The sequence below is a fragment of the Budorcas taxicolor genome, chromosome 21 (assembly GCF_023091745.1).
Source record: "Budorcas taxicolor isolate Tak-1 chromosome 21, Takin1.1, whole genome shotgun sequence".
Classification (NCBI taxonomy): Eukaryota; Metazoa; Chordata; class Mammalia; order Artiodactyla; family Bovidae; genus Budorcas; species Budorcas taxicolor.
In genome coordinates this window covers 18614985-18631561 of record NC_068930.1, presented here as the reverse complement: position 1 = coordinate 18631561, position 16577 = coordinate 18614985, and the positions used below count along the sequence as shown (strand labels likewise).

Genomic DNA, 16577 nt, shown 5'->3' with positions numbered 1-16577 from the left:
GTTTGATCCCTGGGTCGGGAAGATCCCCTGGAGAAGGGAATGGCAACCCACTCCAATATTCTTGCCTGGGAAATCCCATGGACAGAGGAGCCTGGAGGGCTACAGTAAATAGGGTCGCAAACAGTTGGACATGACTTCTTCTGTATTCCCTACAGAGTAAAGGCTAGCTACATAGACATTTAACAAACATTTCTTTGATATTTACACCCACGAAGACTTGAAGACTCCTGTAAGGAGATTTTAAGCATCATCAATAAATTATACTCTTTCAAAGGATTTCAATTTGCAACGATGATGGAGTACCTGGATCCAGACTCCTTCCTGCTCCCACCCCCCACCAACAAACAAAAAACTGGATGGCAAAATGGCAACACCTTTTAGTCACGGGACCACCAGCAGCACAGGACTGGGAAGAGGTGACCTCCACACATGCACCAGCTTTCTCAGCCTGGAGGCACATCCTGGACCATGTGCTTTGAGGAGCTCAAGCAGAGCAAGGCAGGCTTGTGAAGTAGGAAGTCCAAGAGCATGAGAAGGCTTAGGAACTAAAAACCAGAGTTCCAGAAAGGAGGAAGCTGCATGAAGAAGGATCTCCAGAAATCAGCACAGAAGCCTGCTTGAGTCTAATGACGAAGAATAAGCTGTGTGTGCATACTGTAAATCTACAAGGGCAGGCAAAGAGTGACCCAAGGGCCATATGCTACATAACCCCAGAGCTCACACAGGGCTGGCAGAGACTCAGACCAGCGAGAACGGAGAACATACCACTCTTCAATGAAAACTATGGCGGCTTCATGCCTTAATAATGGGGTGAAACAAGTCTGAGAGTAGAAGGATACAGCTAGGGTTGATCTAACTTGGACCAATTAACAGCAATCAACAAATTAAAATTCACCATTTCTAGGATCTAACAAGAAATTACCAAGATGTGACCCAAAAAAGAAAAAAAAAAAAAAAAGGCCTATAGAAACAAATAATGGAATTAATGAGCTAGGACTTAAACAACTATGATATGAGTATTACACATATGACCAAGAACTTTTTAAAGGAACATTAATAGACAAATAAAAAAGATGCAGTAGCAAATTGAATCCAACAATATATAAAAATACATCATGACTGAGGATTATCAAAAGAATACAAGGCTAGTTCAACACTGAAAAAGCAGTGTAATTCACCATATCTACTGATTAAAGAAGAAAAAATATATGATCACCTCAACAGATGCAGAAGACGCCTGTGACAATATTCAGTATCCATTCATGATAAAAACTCAGCTAACTAGAAACAGAACTTTATCAACTTGATAAAGAACACCTTTACAATTACAAAAACAAAAACTATAAAGAACATCATGTTAATGGTGAAAGAGGAATATTTTCCCCCTAACATCAGGAAAAGGTCTACTTAGGTCCTAGCCAGTTCAATAAAGAAAAAGAAATAAAAGGCATATAGACTGCAAAGAAGAAATCAAACTTCCTGTATGTGCCAATGACATTACTGTCTACAAACAAGAGCCCACGTAAGTTTAGCAAGTTTGTAAAACAAAGGAAAGGAAAGTGAAGTCGCTCAGTCGCGACCGACTCTTTGCGACCCCATGGACTGCAGCCTGCCAGGCTCCTCTGTCCATGGGATTTTCCAGGCAATAGTACTGGAGTGGATTGCCATTTCCTTCTCCAGGGGATCTTCCCAACCCAGGGATTGAACCCGGGTCTCCCGCATTGTAGACAGACGCTTTACCGTCTGAGCCACCAGGAAAGTCTGTAAGACAAAAGGTCTGCATAAAATAATTCAATCCTATTTCTACAGACTAGCAATGAACAACAGGAAACTGAAATTTTAAAAGCATCATTCACAACAGCACCAGAAAATATGAAATACATATTAATCTTATTTTAAAAATATGCAAGATCCAATGACTACAATCTACAAAACACTAACAACTAAAAAAAAAAAGTCTAAATAAATAGAACATCATAAATCATGTTCATGGCTCAATATGGCTAAGCTGTCAATTCTACCCTAAGTGATCTACAGATTCAATACAGGGCCAATCAGAAATCCTGGCGGGATTCTTCTAAACAAGATGATTCTAAAATATACTTGGGGGAATTCCCTGGAGATCCAATGGTTAAGACTTTCACTGTCAAGGGACCAGATTCAATCCCTGGTCAGGGAAGTAGGGTCCCACAAGCTTTGAAGTGCAGCCAAAAAATAAATAAAAATAAGTAAGTAAAACATACTTGGAAAGGCAAAGCAACTAGAATACTCAAAGATAATTCTGAAAAATAACTCAATTAGAGAACTCATACTACCTGATTTCAAGACTTACTATATAGATACAGTAATCAACAGTGTGGTAGAAGAAAAATGAAAGACAGACCAATATGACAGAATCCAGAATCCAGGAACAGACCCACACATACATCATCAAGTGGCTTTCAGCAAAGGTACAAAGGCAATTCTATGGAGAAAGATGTCTTTTCAAAACACATTGCTGGGAACAACTACACACACCCACATGCAAAAAAAAAAATAAAAATTAATCTCAATCCACACTTTGTACCATTAGAAAAATTAACTCAAGTGATTCATAAACCTAAACTGTAAAATTTTGAACTATGATAATTCTAGGAGAAAAATACAGAGCAAAGTCTTTTTACTTTCAGGTGGGGCAGTAATAAGAAGACAACTTGAAAAGTTTAGAACTCTAATCCAAAAAGATACATGCCCCCCCCCCCATGTTCATAGCGACACTATTCACAGAACTATGTCCAAATGTGCGTGTGCCCACGTATACACACACATGCAATGGAATAATATCCTGATTTTTTTTTTAATTAACTACAAAAAGCTATTTGGAGGACAAACAGGAAAAGCTGAATATGCACTGAATACTACAGAATTGTTCAAATGTCATCATTATAATTAGTTATACAGAACAAGGCTTAGCACACTTTTTCTGTGAGATAGTAAATATTTTCAGCTTTGTGGATAACAGGGTGTCTTGTAACTGCTGTCACTGTAGCACCAAAGCAACCACACACAATATGGAAACAAAGCAACACTGCTGTGTCCCAATAAAGAGTAATTAAAAAAAAACACAGCAGGGCAGATCTGGTCTGCGGGCCATAGTTTGTAAACAAAACTGGTGACAGAGAGCAGAGTGATGGCTGCCTATGGTGAGCTAGGCAGCAGAGTGAGGGGTGGAGGCAGAACTCTCTGGAGAACACAAAGGAACTTTCTGGAGTGATGGAAACATTCTATACCTTTATTGTGCTGTTAAGTTACATGCATGAATATATTCGTCAAAACTTGTCAAACTCTGTACACTTAAAATGGGTGCATTTTATCACATAAACAGCAACTCAATAAACCTGATTTGTTTACAAACTGTACTCTTCTCAGGTGACATTAATGATGTGAAAAGCATACCCTTTGCAGTCAGAATAAAGTGAGTTCAGATTATTCAAATTTTAGCACCAAAATTTAAAACTATGTGACCACTGTCAAATCATTTTCGTGGGTGTTTCCCCCTCCTGAAAGTGTTACTCACTCAGTCATGTCCAACTCTTTATGACCCCATGGACTGTAGCCTGCCAGGCTCCTATGTCCATGGAATTCTCCAGGCAAGAATACTGGAGTGGGTTGCCATTTCCTTCTCCAGGGGATCTGCCCGATTCAAGGAACCTGGGTCTTCTGCACTGAGGCAGATTCTTTCCCATCTGAGCCACCAGGGGAGCCCTCCTAGAATGAATCAGTAAGTCCTGCCTCACTGATTTGTTTCAAAAATGAAATAAATGTAGGACTTTCCTGGTGGTCCAGTGGTTAAGACTTCACACTCCCAATGTAGGGTTCAATCCCTGGTCTGGGAACTAACACCCTACATGCCACACAGCTCAGTCACATATAAAATGTAAGACACACAGTATAACATCTGACACATAAGAGGCACATTCCCTGATTTGAGTAAGCCTTTTTTTAAGAAAATGAGTCAGTAAAGATCAGACAGTGACTAGCTTCTTTTGTACACTTCTAAAACATTCTGACATTCTTTGTTCACTGTTTATTGTGGTTTCACCTGACTTCAAGTACTGGGATCCAATGTCAGTTCCTGTGATTTCAGAGTAATGTGGGTCTCCCAGCAAGCACTGAATTTAGAAAAATATCCCATAACAAATACATTGTAAAAGGAAATCTACAAAGAGGCGAAAGTGAGAAGTATCCATTTTCCTAAGAACAGCAAAAGAAATGGTATAATATTTATAAAGAAAAAAATCAATCAACTTCATTAGATGTTTTCCCATTTTATACTAGGATTCGAATTTGATCCAAACCAGTAGCCAACCAACAGAACTACAAGACAAAGCACTTGTGCAGTGTTTTACCTCCGGAGTTTCTCACGGACAGTAGAGGGCAGGAGATTGGATGACAATATCAAATTTGTCCTTATTTCATAAGTAAGGATGCTAAGTCTGAGACACATGAAGTGGCCTCCTCAAGAACACACTGCCAGTAACTGGTGAAGCTCAGGAAGTCAGCCATGCGGTCCTGGATCACACGCTTTCAGCAGACATCACCAGCAATTGCCTTGGGTCGATGGAACACTACATTGCCTAACTCCAAGGTCCTTTTCTCTTGCTTGACATCTTCAGCTGTCTAGAAGACTAACTCATTACAGTGCAACATACTTAATTCCTAACCATTCAGGAATAACTAGCCTTTTGAAGTGGTAAAGACGATTTCTGTGGCCAAACACGGGCTTACGACAGGATCATAAGTGAAACTTCAAAAGGACTGATTACTAATAGGAGAGCTTACTGAGGGACATAAATGGTAAATCCCTTCTCCCCATGCCAACAGCCACATCAGGCACACTGACACCCACCTTTCCAGGGCTCTGAACACAGCTCTGAAGAAGTAAAGGAAAATATACCACTGTCCTACACAAACACTTGTAATAACCAGCGTATCTCGGTATCAGGCCTCCTGGTGCCTTCTTTGAGCAAGGACGGACCAAGATGGGTTATCTACCCATCTTCTACTCAGTCTGTCCCCAACAACCCCTGTGGACTACAGGACCACAAATTCGAAGACACGTGAAGGAAGCTAACTTCTTTCCACCAACAGCTTCCTCCTCTTTCCCCACGGACGGCGGGTAAGACAGCCTGACAGTGACTCGGGAGCACAGCTTCCAAATGGATGCTTGTCCCCACCAGTAATAACCCTGCGTATTCAAGCGCACGGCAACGTTAACTTTAAAAGGGAATTATCAAAAGTCCAAGTGGGTTCATCTAGCTTTGTCAGCTTTGGTTTTTCCCCCTCAATCTGTGAGTCTGGTCAAATATAATTTTTAAAGGTTTACTGGAATCCTTCATGATTAACTTTTTGCCTTTATTTTATTAAAAAATGGAAAGATGAGATTCAATATACAGAAATGCCATGACAGGTTAATATTTCTGGAATGTATCTCTTCCACTTGGTATTGTGAATTTTCTAAATACATTGGCATAACTGATTTAAATCACTGCTTCCTCCCACAAATGGTGGCACCTTCAAAAGCGTTTTTGAAGAGGAAGTAATACCACCTCTGTTAACCCACAGGCCAGTTCCATTTTAAGCAAGTTTGAGAAATGCAGTCATAATCCATATCAACTATTTTTCAAAATTAAGGTAAAATAAGGAAGAAGAGCTGGAACTAAATAACTCAGATACCCTACTCCAAGTCTTGAAAACAACCCATTTCTGACCATTTCCTAAACACTGTAAATGCAGAGTTCTGTCCTACTGAGTCACACTGCCAGGCCCACTCAAAGATTAACAACTGATTGAGAAGATAAAACTGCTAATTCTACTAACGTTCAGTTCAACTTCACCTTTTAAAAAACTGCATTTAAGACTCAATTCCCAGAAGCATTCCCTCTTTTTTTAAAAATTGTTATACTAGGGGCACTACTTTTATAGAATTAACAAATCAAAACATAACAAATAATTATATATATTACTATCAGTAGGAATACCAAATATTATTTCACAACAGCCACTATGTATTTCTTTTAAAAAAAATTAATTTATCTTAATTGAAAGCTAATTACTTTACAATATTGTGGTGGTTTTTGCCACACATCAAGATGAATCAGCCACGGGTGGATATGTGTCCCCCATGCTGAACCCCCCCCAACCTCCCTCCCCACCCCATCCCTCTGGGCTGTCCCACAGCACCGGTTTTGAGTGTCCTGAGAAGGGTTCCCTCTTTATGTAAAACAGAGAAACCAGTATGCTCAGATGCATCAGACTTTTAAACATGCTTTAAATCATTCAAAAAAGTACCCAAATCACTGTCATTACAGCTACCAGATAACAGGCATACTATGACGGTCATCACACAGCTTCATTTATTTCTAAGAAGGCTCTAAAGTATGTTACTATACCTTACACGGTAGGAAGCCGAAGCTCAGAGGGGATAAGGGACCTGCCTGCTCAAGGCTACCCACCTAGTCAACGGAAGGGCGGGGATTTGAATTCAAATTTACCTAATTCCAAAGAATGTGCGTTCTTCTACACTGTGCTACCTCCCCAAGTCACAACAGAGGTATAAACAGGCAGGGGAGTGAATGAATGGATGTGTCGGGCAGTCTTAGCCATTTCAACAAAAAAGGGAGAAATTTCCCCAATCAGAAACCACTTTACAAAATCCACAGCACACGATTTAAACCTCGATTCTTATCAAGAAGTAAGTAACGGGTTAACAGGAAAGGTCAGACATCCTTGTATGAAGTACAGTAAATCGCATTACAGGCCTGCAAGTAAGCTGTCACCGTGAACAGGTTCAGTGGTTCTCTGGGTCCCATGTTCGGGTGAAGTACCAACCAAGCCACTTCACCCAATACAAATACCTTCTGAGCACCTGTGCTAAGACTCCTTCTGGGCAAAGAGGCACACAGCTGAGACTCATCACAGCCCTCCGGAGTCAACAGGCTGGAAGAGGAGTCCATTTATACCACATATGCAGTAACTAGTCCTTAGGCAAAAAAAAAAATGAAGTGCAAGAAACCCTTAAAACAAGATATGCATAACATGCTATCAGAGAGGCAGAGGAACTGATCTGCTTGTCACTTAAGGTTCTAAGCAGTGTTTGTTTACATTTTGTCCCTCCCTGACAACAACTTCCAACCTCTGTCAACCCCTCCTCCCAGCCCCCACCCCACCCCCTACACACAAGCCATCTAAAGCTGCACAACTTTGGGAAGGAAAACCCAAAGGGCAAGGATCATGACTCCTAAAACCAACCTTGTGGCTGTACTTCAAAAATCCAAGCTTATGCCATCAGGACATTTTTCTTTAGCTTTGGCAGGTGAACACAGTTGCAAAATGAGGCCAAAGAAACCAGAAAAACCCAGGGCACACCTCACATCGGTCACTCAGCAGGAGAAACCAATCGAACGGCAAACTGACCCGCACGGTGTTTGGTTCGAAGTTTACTTGTTAATTTAACAGACGGCAAAGGAATACAAAACAATTGATAGAAACACATTCTGGTCATTTTCTTCCACCACGCAATTTGACAGACATTTACGCTGGATCCACCATGGGGATTTAAACAGAATCATTCTGACTTCATAAGCCAAATGAACTGAATTCAGCAGAACGAAGCACCCAAAGCTTGACAACAGGGCTTGCCGTCTGCAAATCCCCAAGAGACCACGGAAGGCTACGGGACTGTAACAATGATTTATCACAGCTCCTTTACAAACTTGCTGAAAATGATTCTTCCAAGTGATTCTTCCAGCGTTTATCCTGATCTGGGGGATCCAACGATTTAAAAAAAAAAAATAGAAAAAGTTACTTATGAAAATAAAACGGGGGAGGGGGTTGCTGAACGAGAAAAAAAGGCACTGTTTTTTACTTTAGTTCCGTATGCCTGCGGCAACAAACTCTCAAAATAACTTCACTGAGGAGTGTTAAAAAGCTCAGACTGAACACCAAGTATTGCTCAATCCAACTTACATTTGTGAACTCCTGAGTTCACAGTTAAGATCTAGAAAACTAAATGCTACGGAGTCATTTTGTTCTAAGCACTATTACCAAAAAAAAACAAAACCCTATCCTTTCTTCTGATAGAAAAACTCTTGAGGACTTCCCCCATATTTATTTTAAAAGTTTAACCTACTGGTTGACTTTGGTGGGGGGGAAGAGGGGGGAAGGAAAAGGGGTTCAGTAAGTGGTATTTACCAAAAAAAAAAAAAAAAAGTATTCTTTGGTTTCAAAGTTTGGCTGCACTTGAACTCGACGAGAGCGGAGCCCAGGCCACGGTCCCAAGGCGGGTCCCCCCGGGCTGCACGTCTCCGACCCGCGCGGGCGCCCCGGCCGCGCCCCCGGGAGCAGGCGCCCAGGGCGCCCCCGCGAGGCCGGCCCGGCCCGGCGTGTTTACCGCTCGCCGCAGCCCCCGAGAGCCGCTCCCTCGCGTCTTCGGCACTTGTTCGCCGGCTCCCGGACCGGTGGGACCCGCGGAGCAGCCGCAGCTCCCGGGGGCGGGGGGCGACTGCGGCCCCCGCTCCTGGAGGAGCCTACCCGGAGGTCCGGGCCCCGCCGGGATGCCTCGCGGGAAGGGGGCATCGCAGCCGGGCGGGATCGGCCGCGCCCCCCCAACCCGGGAGCGGAGGCGGCCCCGGGGTTGGGCTGCGGGAGCCGCGAGGCGCGCCGCGGCCCCGGGCAGACAATGCGTGATGGGGGGCCCGGGCTGAGGCGCGGGGAGCCGGGGGGCGATCCCCCGCGCCCATGCATCCCAGCCCGCGCGCGCCGCCGGCCGCACCCCAGCAGCCCCGCGCCCCCTCCCGGAGCGGCCCGCGCTCCCCGCCGCGACCCCTCCTCTAACCGCAAAACTTCCCCCAACTCCGCCGAGTTCAGTCGCGCTCTCACCGTGCGGTGCCCGGGGCTCCCCCGCGGGCCGAGCTGGAGCAGCTCCGCACCTTGGCCGCGGAGAAAGACAATAAGCGGCCGCTCCCCCGGCGGCGGCTTGGAAACGGCGGCGGCCGAAGCGAGGAGCGGGAGCGGCGACCTCGGCGGAGCCCAGGACCCTCTCCGCAGCTGCTCCGGCTCGGCGCTAGCCCTGCCCACAGCCCCAAACCGCCGGCGCATGCGCCGCGCGCCGCTCGGGAGGTGGGCGGGACACCCGGGGGGCGGTAACGCCTCCGAGCCCGCCGTGAGTGAGCGCGGCGCCAGGAGCTGCGCGCCGGGGTTGCGCGGCAGAGCTGCCCATCAAACCTCTCCCGGCTAATAGGAAGGCGCCTGGGCGGCCCCTCAGGTTGCTAAGGAAGGCTGAGGTTGACCGCAGCTGCTGCGCTGCGGCGAAGTGATCAAAGTCGGGTGGCTGGTGGAGGTGCCGACTGATATGCTCACCCACCCTCTCCTCTGCTCCCTGACTCCGGAAACCGCCCTTCCTCTGTGTCAGGGTGCTCACCTGAGCTGCAGCACTTACCGTAACACACCCTGAGATGATTTACTCTTCTCTTTCCCTCCCCTTGAAATCAGAAAGTGGGGTCTTTCCAGAGAGTGGAGCGCAGTGCCTTTGAGAGTCGCTGCTAGGTATTCAACAAGTGTTTTAGTTAGATGGGTCGCTGGCGTATGACGGCATCGGGATTGTGACAGGGTATTCCGTGAACTTTGGGCTTTTCACCGCAAATCTTCAAGTTGCAAGGACATAAAAAATCATCTGGTCGCTTTTGAGAAACAAAATGTGGTCTCTTGGTACACGAAGAAGCTCATTTTGCAAGTTGTGCGTTTTAGTGTATATTGGGGGGAAACACCTCTCACATCAAACGATTATTTCATTTATGTTGTTTCTTAGATAAAAATGAATCTACTTAAAGAAAAACTTTACGTAAAAAATGGACACAGTTTATATGAACTTCATATAAGTTCAGAGATGTGCAAATTGATTGTAATCAAAGCAAGAACAGTGGTTACCTAGAGAGAGAAGCATTATTGGCTGGAAAGTGTAGGGCGGGTGCTGGGCACGTTTGGTATTTTGATCTGGATGGTAGATAACAAAGGTATAGACTTAAACGGTGAAAATTCATCCAGTGTACAATGAAGATTAGTGTACTTTTACACATATTCATATTTTTATATCAACTTAAAATACTTACAAACAGTATGCCCCACAAAAATGTGAAGATGCAAGCGACTATCTTTTGTGAAACCCTGATCCAGTCAAGCTCCTACCAGAGTGGGGATTTTGTGGATACTTACTGTTTGTATGGGAGACAGAGCCTCTGGCCCTCTATCGCTGCAGCTCCGGGCTCTTTCTTCTCCTCCAGTCTCGGCGGGGGCGTCAGGAAAGGGCCCCAACCGCCTCTGGCCCCACACCCTGCGCCGTCCTGTCCGTAGGCCCCAGCAATCTGAGGCCGGCCAGTCGGCTTCTCACCAGCCCTCGCCCCACCCAAGCTTTCCCCACCCCAAATCCCTGGGAAGGAAAACGCCTCCTGCGAAATCTGTATGCAGTTCAAGAAGCAACAGTAGAACCCCACATGGAACAACAGACTGGTTCCAAATTGGGAAAGGAGTACTATCAAGTCTGTATATTGTCACCCTGCTTATTTAACTTAAATGCAGAGTACATCATGAGAAGTGCTGGGCTAGATGAAGCACAAGCTAGAATCAAGATTGCTGGGAGAAATATCAATAACCTTAGATATGCAGATGACACCACCGTTATGGCAGAAAACGAAGAACAACTAAAGAGCCTCTTGATGAAAGTGAAAGAGGAGTGTGAAAAGGCTGGCTTAAAACTCAACATTCAAAAATTGAAGATCATGGCATCCGGTCCCGTCACTTCATGGCAAATAGACGGGGGAAACAGTGAGAGACTTTTATTTTTTTAAACACCATTAAAACACCTGATGGCTCAGGGTGTGAGGCCCGAGGCTGTTGGGGCCCATTCCTGATGCCCCTGCTGAGATTGGAGGAGAAGAAAGAGCCCGGAGCTGCAGCGATAGTGGGCCGGAGGCTCTGTCTCCCATACAGGCAGTAATAAATAAACACCATTTATTTTGGGGGGCTCCAAAATCACTGCAGATGGTGAGTGTAGCCATGAAATTAAAAGACGCTTTCTCCGTAGAAGAAAAGCTATGACCAACCTAGATAGCATATTAAAAAGCAGAGACATTACTTTGCCAACAAAGGTCCATTAGTCAAGGCTATGGTTTTTCCAGTAGTCATGTATGGATATGAGAGTTGGACCATAAAGAAAGCTGAGTGCCGAAGAATAGATGCTTTTGAACTGTGGTGTTGGAGAAGATTCTTGAGAGTCCCTTGGAATGCAAAGAGATCCAACCAGTTAATCCTAAAGGATTATTCATTGGAAGGACTGAATATTCATTGGAAGGACTGATGCTGAAGCTGAAGCTCCAATACTTTGGCCACCTAATGTGAAGAACTGACGCATTGGAAAAGACCCTGATGCTGGGAAAGATTGAAGGCAGGAAGGGAAGGGGACAACGGAGGATGAGTTGGTTGGATGGCATCACCGGCTCAATGGACATGAGTTTGACCAAGCTCCAGGAGTTGGTGATGGACAGGGAAGGCTGGTGTGCTGCAGTCCATGGGGTAGCAAAGGGTCAGACACGACTAAGCGACTGAACTAACTGCCTATATGAGGCACTTCCATTTGTTTGGCTCTAAATCTTAGAAAGGTTCCTAGCCTTGAGCTGAAATTTGCTTCCCTGTAAATGAACCTGGTTCTCATGTATATTTTCTTAGTTCTGCCTCACAGAATGAAACACCAAGGCCAGCTGTTTTCCAGTGCTGCATGTGAAAATATTTCCCAATCACCTCATCATTCCCTCCTCCATTCTCACTCTAATCTGTCCTGTCAATATTTGAAAGGTAGCCCAGAGAAAGGAAACTCCTAGATCCTAGATCCTGCCCAGAGGCGCCCACCTTGGGCAGGTCACGCCTTCTCCAAGAAACTCAGTCTCCTGTAAAGCAAGGGAACTAACCTAGAAAACCTCTAGGACCCTAACACGTGAAAACCTCATGATCTTCTCCAGCACGCCGGCTGGTCTGTTACAGAAGCACCAGCAGCAAATGTTCCATTTCTAGCGGCTGTTGACAGCAATATTCCCTACTCCCTGCCTCAGCAGGTTTTATACCTTCCCAGTGAGCTGCAGAAAAGATCAAGAGCCCAGCATTTTTCAAAGTTTGCCATGCCTACGGATCACCTGGGCCACTTCATTAAATGTGGATTCTGACTCAGTAGGGCTGGGGTGGGTTCTGGGATTCGGCATGTCTAATAAGCTCCCAGGGGTTCTGATGCTGCTGGTCTGGAATCTCCCCTTGAGGAGCAAGGTGCTACTCCACATTTCCCAACTATACTCTCCATCTTCTTGGGAAGTCCTAAATAGTGATTTGCATGCTTGGCATTTTCTCATCCTCCAGGCACCAGCTCTCATCCCACCTTTGAGAAAACATCTACCTAAAATAACTCACTCTTACTTCCTCTCATTCTTATCACTCAAACTTACTCATAGCATTTATCTCAGTGTGAAAGTATCTTATTTGTGTTTCTATTGGCTCTCTCTAATGTGAGCTCCCTAAAATCTGTTTTGTTTATCTCTCTCTCTCTCCTACCTTACAGACTGCCAATGGGAATAGTTAGGCACTCAGAAGTTTTGCATGAATGAATTTGTACAGAAGGAGCTACTGTGAGGTGCCCTGGAACTGACGGTCCCTGATACTAAAGACTTGTTCTTCCGAGGGACACCAAATGTCTCCATTCAGTGTGCCCCATTTCACCAGAAAGAGATTTGGAGTTCAGTCATTCTCTCACTTTCCTGAGTAAGTTTTCAAGCCAGGAAAGAGAGCAGGGTCTTATCAAGCAGCAGTAGGATTTTGCGTCTCTCAACTCTCTCTAACCTGTCTCTCTAGTCAACTGACATAGCTCTCCAGTTGATTTGCACAAGCCTTCCCTGGTGGCTCAGGCTTCCCTGGTGGCTCAGACGGTAAAGCGTCTGCCTGTAATGCGGGAAGATCCCCTGGAGAAGGAAATGGCAATCCACTCCAGCACTCTTATCCCATGGACGGAGGAGCCTGATAGGCTATAGTCCCTGGGGTCGCAAAGAGTCGGACATGACTGAGCGACTTTACTTTCACTTTTCCTGGTGGCTCAGAGGAATGCGGGAGACCTGGGTTCGATCCCTGGGTTGGGAAGATTCCCTTGGAGAAGGAAATGGCAACCCACTCCAGTATTCTTGCCTGGAGAATCCCACGGACAGAGCCTGGCGGGCCAGTCCATAGGGTCACAAAGAGTTGGACACGACTGAAACGACTGAGCACAGCTCAGCACATGATACCTGTACATCTAACAAGAATAACCCAGTTTACAGAGTCCCTTGAAAATGCAAAAACAAGGGAAAAAAACAAAATCAGTGCAGTTTTAAGAACATGAATTTCTCTTGACATCCATGGTCCCGAAAATGTCTACTTTTGCAAAAGAAGGCACTCTGGAACCAACTTGCCTCGGGGCTCTTCTTTCATTGCAGCGGACTCTTTATTCCCTTTGAATACGAAGAGAACCCTGCTGTTGCCCTCAGGAGCTTTTGCTTTCAGTCTCTTGCTTGAGGTGAGTCTCAGCTCCATTGCTTCATCATATGATTAAACCTGAGCCAATCAATGTTTCTTATCACACGTCAACAATTATTAGTTCAGACTTGGGCGCATGACCCCCAGACAGGCCAATTAGAGGCAGCAGGAGCAAATTCTACCCTCTGTTCAAACTATCAAGGTGGCTAACATTGTTTTTCTCAACTGGAAACTGGAAGATAGGCTTATCAGCCATCTCGTTGTCCTAAGGACAGAATCTCTTCACACAAAACCAGCACAGTGGAGAGGTAGAGAAATGGGAAAAAAGAAAAAAGAAAACCAACATCTCAGTGACACTGATTGGACAACGGAATCCAGCAGTTCCTGAAGCTAGAACACACAGGCTTTTCAATCCTGTAAGACAATCAAACCGGTCAGAGTGGAGGTTTCTGTCACTTTGCATCCACAAGAGTTCTAACTGATACACCATTTGGGAGTGGATGACCCCTGGTCTCTGACCTGCTTCTCAATTCACTTACAAGCAGCTATTGAATGTTCACTGGGTGCCAGGCTTAGGCTTGGTCCTGGGATTCGAGATGAAGAACAAGGTTCCTGGCTTTAAGGAACTGAGTCAAACGAGGGAAGCAGACGATCGAGCCAGCAGGAAATCAGAACTGTAAGTGCCTCCACAAAAGCAGATGTAGGGTGTTAGGGAGCTTAGAGAAGAACACTTAAGAGGGTGAAAGTTCAGGGGAGGCACCAAGAGGAGCGACTGTAAAGCTAGGTCTTGGAGGACAATCCACCGGTTAAAGGACAGTGGTTGGTATAGCTAGTGCAGGACGTTTGGGTATGTGTGGCAAGCAGAGAGGACATTCTCAGGAAAAGGAAGAGCCAATGCAAAGACGAGGAGGTATCAGAAACACAACACACACACATGAAACTGGAGCAATAAGGGTGAAAGGTGAAGCTGGAAGAAGTCAGCCAAAGCCAGGTTACACTGCTTTGCTAAGAAGTATGGCCTAAAAGGCCAGGACAAAAACCCCAAAGGATTTTAAGCCATGGAACCAGGATGAGAACAGATTTTTATCTTGAAAGATCACCTTCATACCATGTGTTTAAACTGAATTTAAGTGAGAGATGACGATGAGGGTGGGGAACAGGAGAATCTCAAAGAGAAACTGGGCTCCAGGTGGCAGATTTTGCAGTCCAACACTTTTTCACTTCTTGGGTGGTTGGGAGAAATTTTCTTTCTCAATATCAAGCCCAAACCTGTCCAGTAGAAATATATGGTGAGCCACATTTGTGATTTAAAATTTTCTAGTAGCCACATTTAAAAAGAAACAGATGAAATCAATTTTAATGGTATTATATTTAAACAAATGTAGCCATGAAATTAAAAGATGCTTACTCCTTGGAAGAAAAAGTTATGACCAACCTAGATAGCATATTGAAAACCAGAGACATTACTTTGCCAACAAAGGTCCATCTAGTCGAGGCTATGGTTTTTCCAGTAGCCATGTATGGATGTGAGAGTTGGACTGTGAAGAAAGTTGAGCGCCAAAGAATTGATGGTTTTGAACTGTGGTGTTGGAGAAGACTCTTGAGAGTCCCTTGGACTGCAAGGAGATCCAACCAGTCCATTCTGAAGGAGATCAGCCCTGGGATTTCTTTGGAAGGAATGATGCTAAAGCTGAAGCTCCAGTACTTTGGCCACCTGATGCGAAGAGTTGACTCATTGGAAAAGACTCTGATGCTGGGAGGGATTGGGGGCAGGAGGAGAAGGGGACGAGCGAGGATGAGATGGCTGGATGGCATCACTGACTCGATGGACATGAGTTTGAGTGAACTCCAGGAGTTGGTGATGGACAGGGAGGCCTGGTATGCTGCGATTTATGGGGTCGCAGAGAGTCGGACATGACTGAGCAACTGAACTGATCTGAACGTAAACATGGTCATTTCAACATGTGGTACATATGAGAATTTATTAATGAGGTATGCTTTTTTTTAACTTTCAACTAGAAAGGGTTAATTCTGGTTTGTTTTTAAATTTTTCCTTGAAGTATAGTTGCTTTATCATGTTGTGATAGTTTCTGCTGTACAACAAAGTGAATCAGCTCTATGTATACATATCCCCTCTTTTTTGGAATTCCTTCCCATTTAGATCACCACAGCGCATTAAGTAGAGGTCCCTATGCTATACAGTAAGTTCTAATTAGTTACCTAATTTATACTAGTATTGGATGTGTGTCAGTTTCAATCTCCCAATTCATCCCACACTCTTTCCCCCTTGGTATCTGTAAGTAGACACAGACACTACATCTGTGTCTCTATTTCTGCTTTGCAAATAAGTTCATCTGTACCATTTTTCTGGATTCCATATATAAGCGATACTATAAAATAATTGTTTTTCTCTTTCTGACTTACTTCACTCTGTTTTACAGTCTCTAAGGTAATTCATATCTCTGCAAATGGCACTATTTCATTCCTTCTTATGGCTGAGAAGAGGTATATATATATATTTTTTTAGTTTATTTATTTTTGGCTGCATTGGGTCTTCATTGCTGTACAAGGGCTTCTCGTTGCAGTTGCTTCTCTTGTTGAACAGTGCAGGCTCTAGGCACGTGGGGTTCAATAGCCGCTGCTCGTGGGCTCACTAGTTGTGGATCCCGCCTGGGCTCTAGAGCACAGGTTCAATAGTTGCGGTGCACAGGCTAATTAATAGTTGCTCTGAGGCATGTAGGATCTTCCCAGACCAGGAATTGAACCTGTGTCCCTGTGTTGGGAGGCGGATTCTTATCCACTGCACCATCAAGGAGGGCTTCCCAGGTGGCTAGTGGTAAAGAATCCACCTGCCAATGCCGTAGATGTAGGACACAGTTTCGATCCCTGGGTCAGGAAGATCCCCTGGAGGAGGAAACGGCAACCCATTTCAGTATTCTTGCCTGGAGAATCCCATGGACAAAAGAGTCTGGTGGGCCGCAGTCTATGGGGTCGCA

General features: G+C 45.0%; 1 protein-coding gene across 1 annotated transcript in view; it reads right to left on the bottom strand.

Moving 5' to 3' along the window:
* The window catches only part of AKAP13 (A-kinase anchoring protein 13), a 318409-nt gene extending 309438 nt beyond the window's left edge, over nt 1–8971 (bottom strand). The window contains exon 1 of the mRNA XM_052660082.1: nt 8920–8971. The gene's annotated coding sequence lies outside the window, so the exon portion shown is untranslated. The remainder of the gene's footprint in view (nt 1–8919) is intronic.
* Between the last annotated feature and the right edge of the window lie 7606 nt (nt 8972–16577).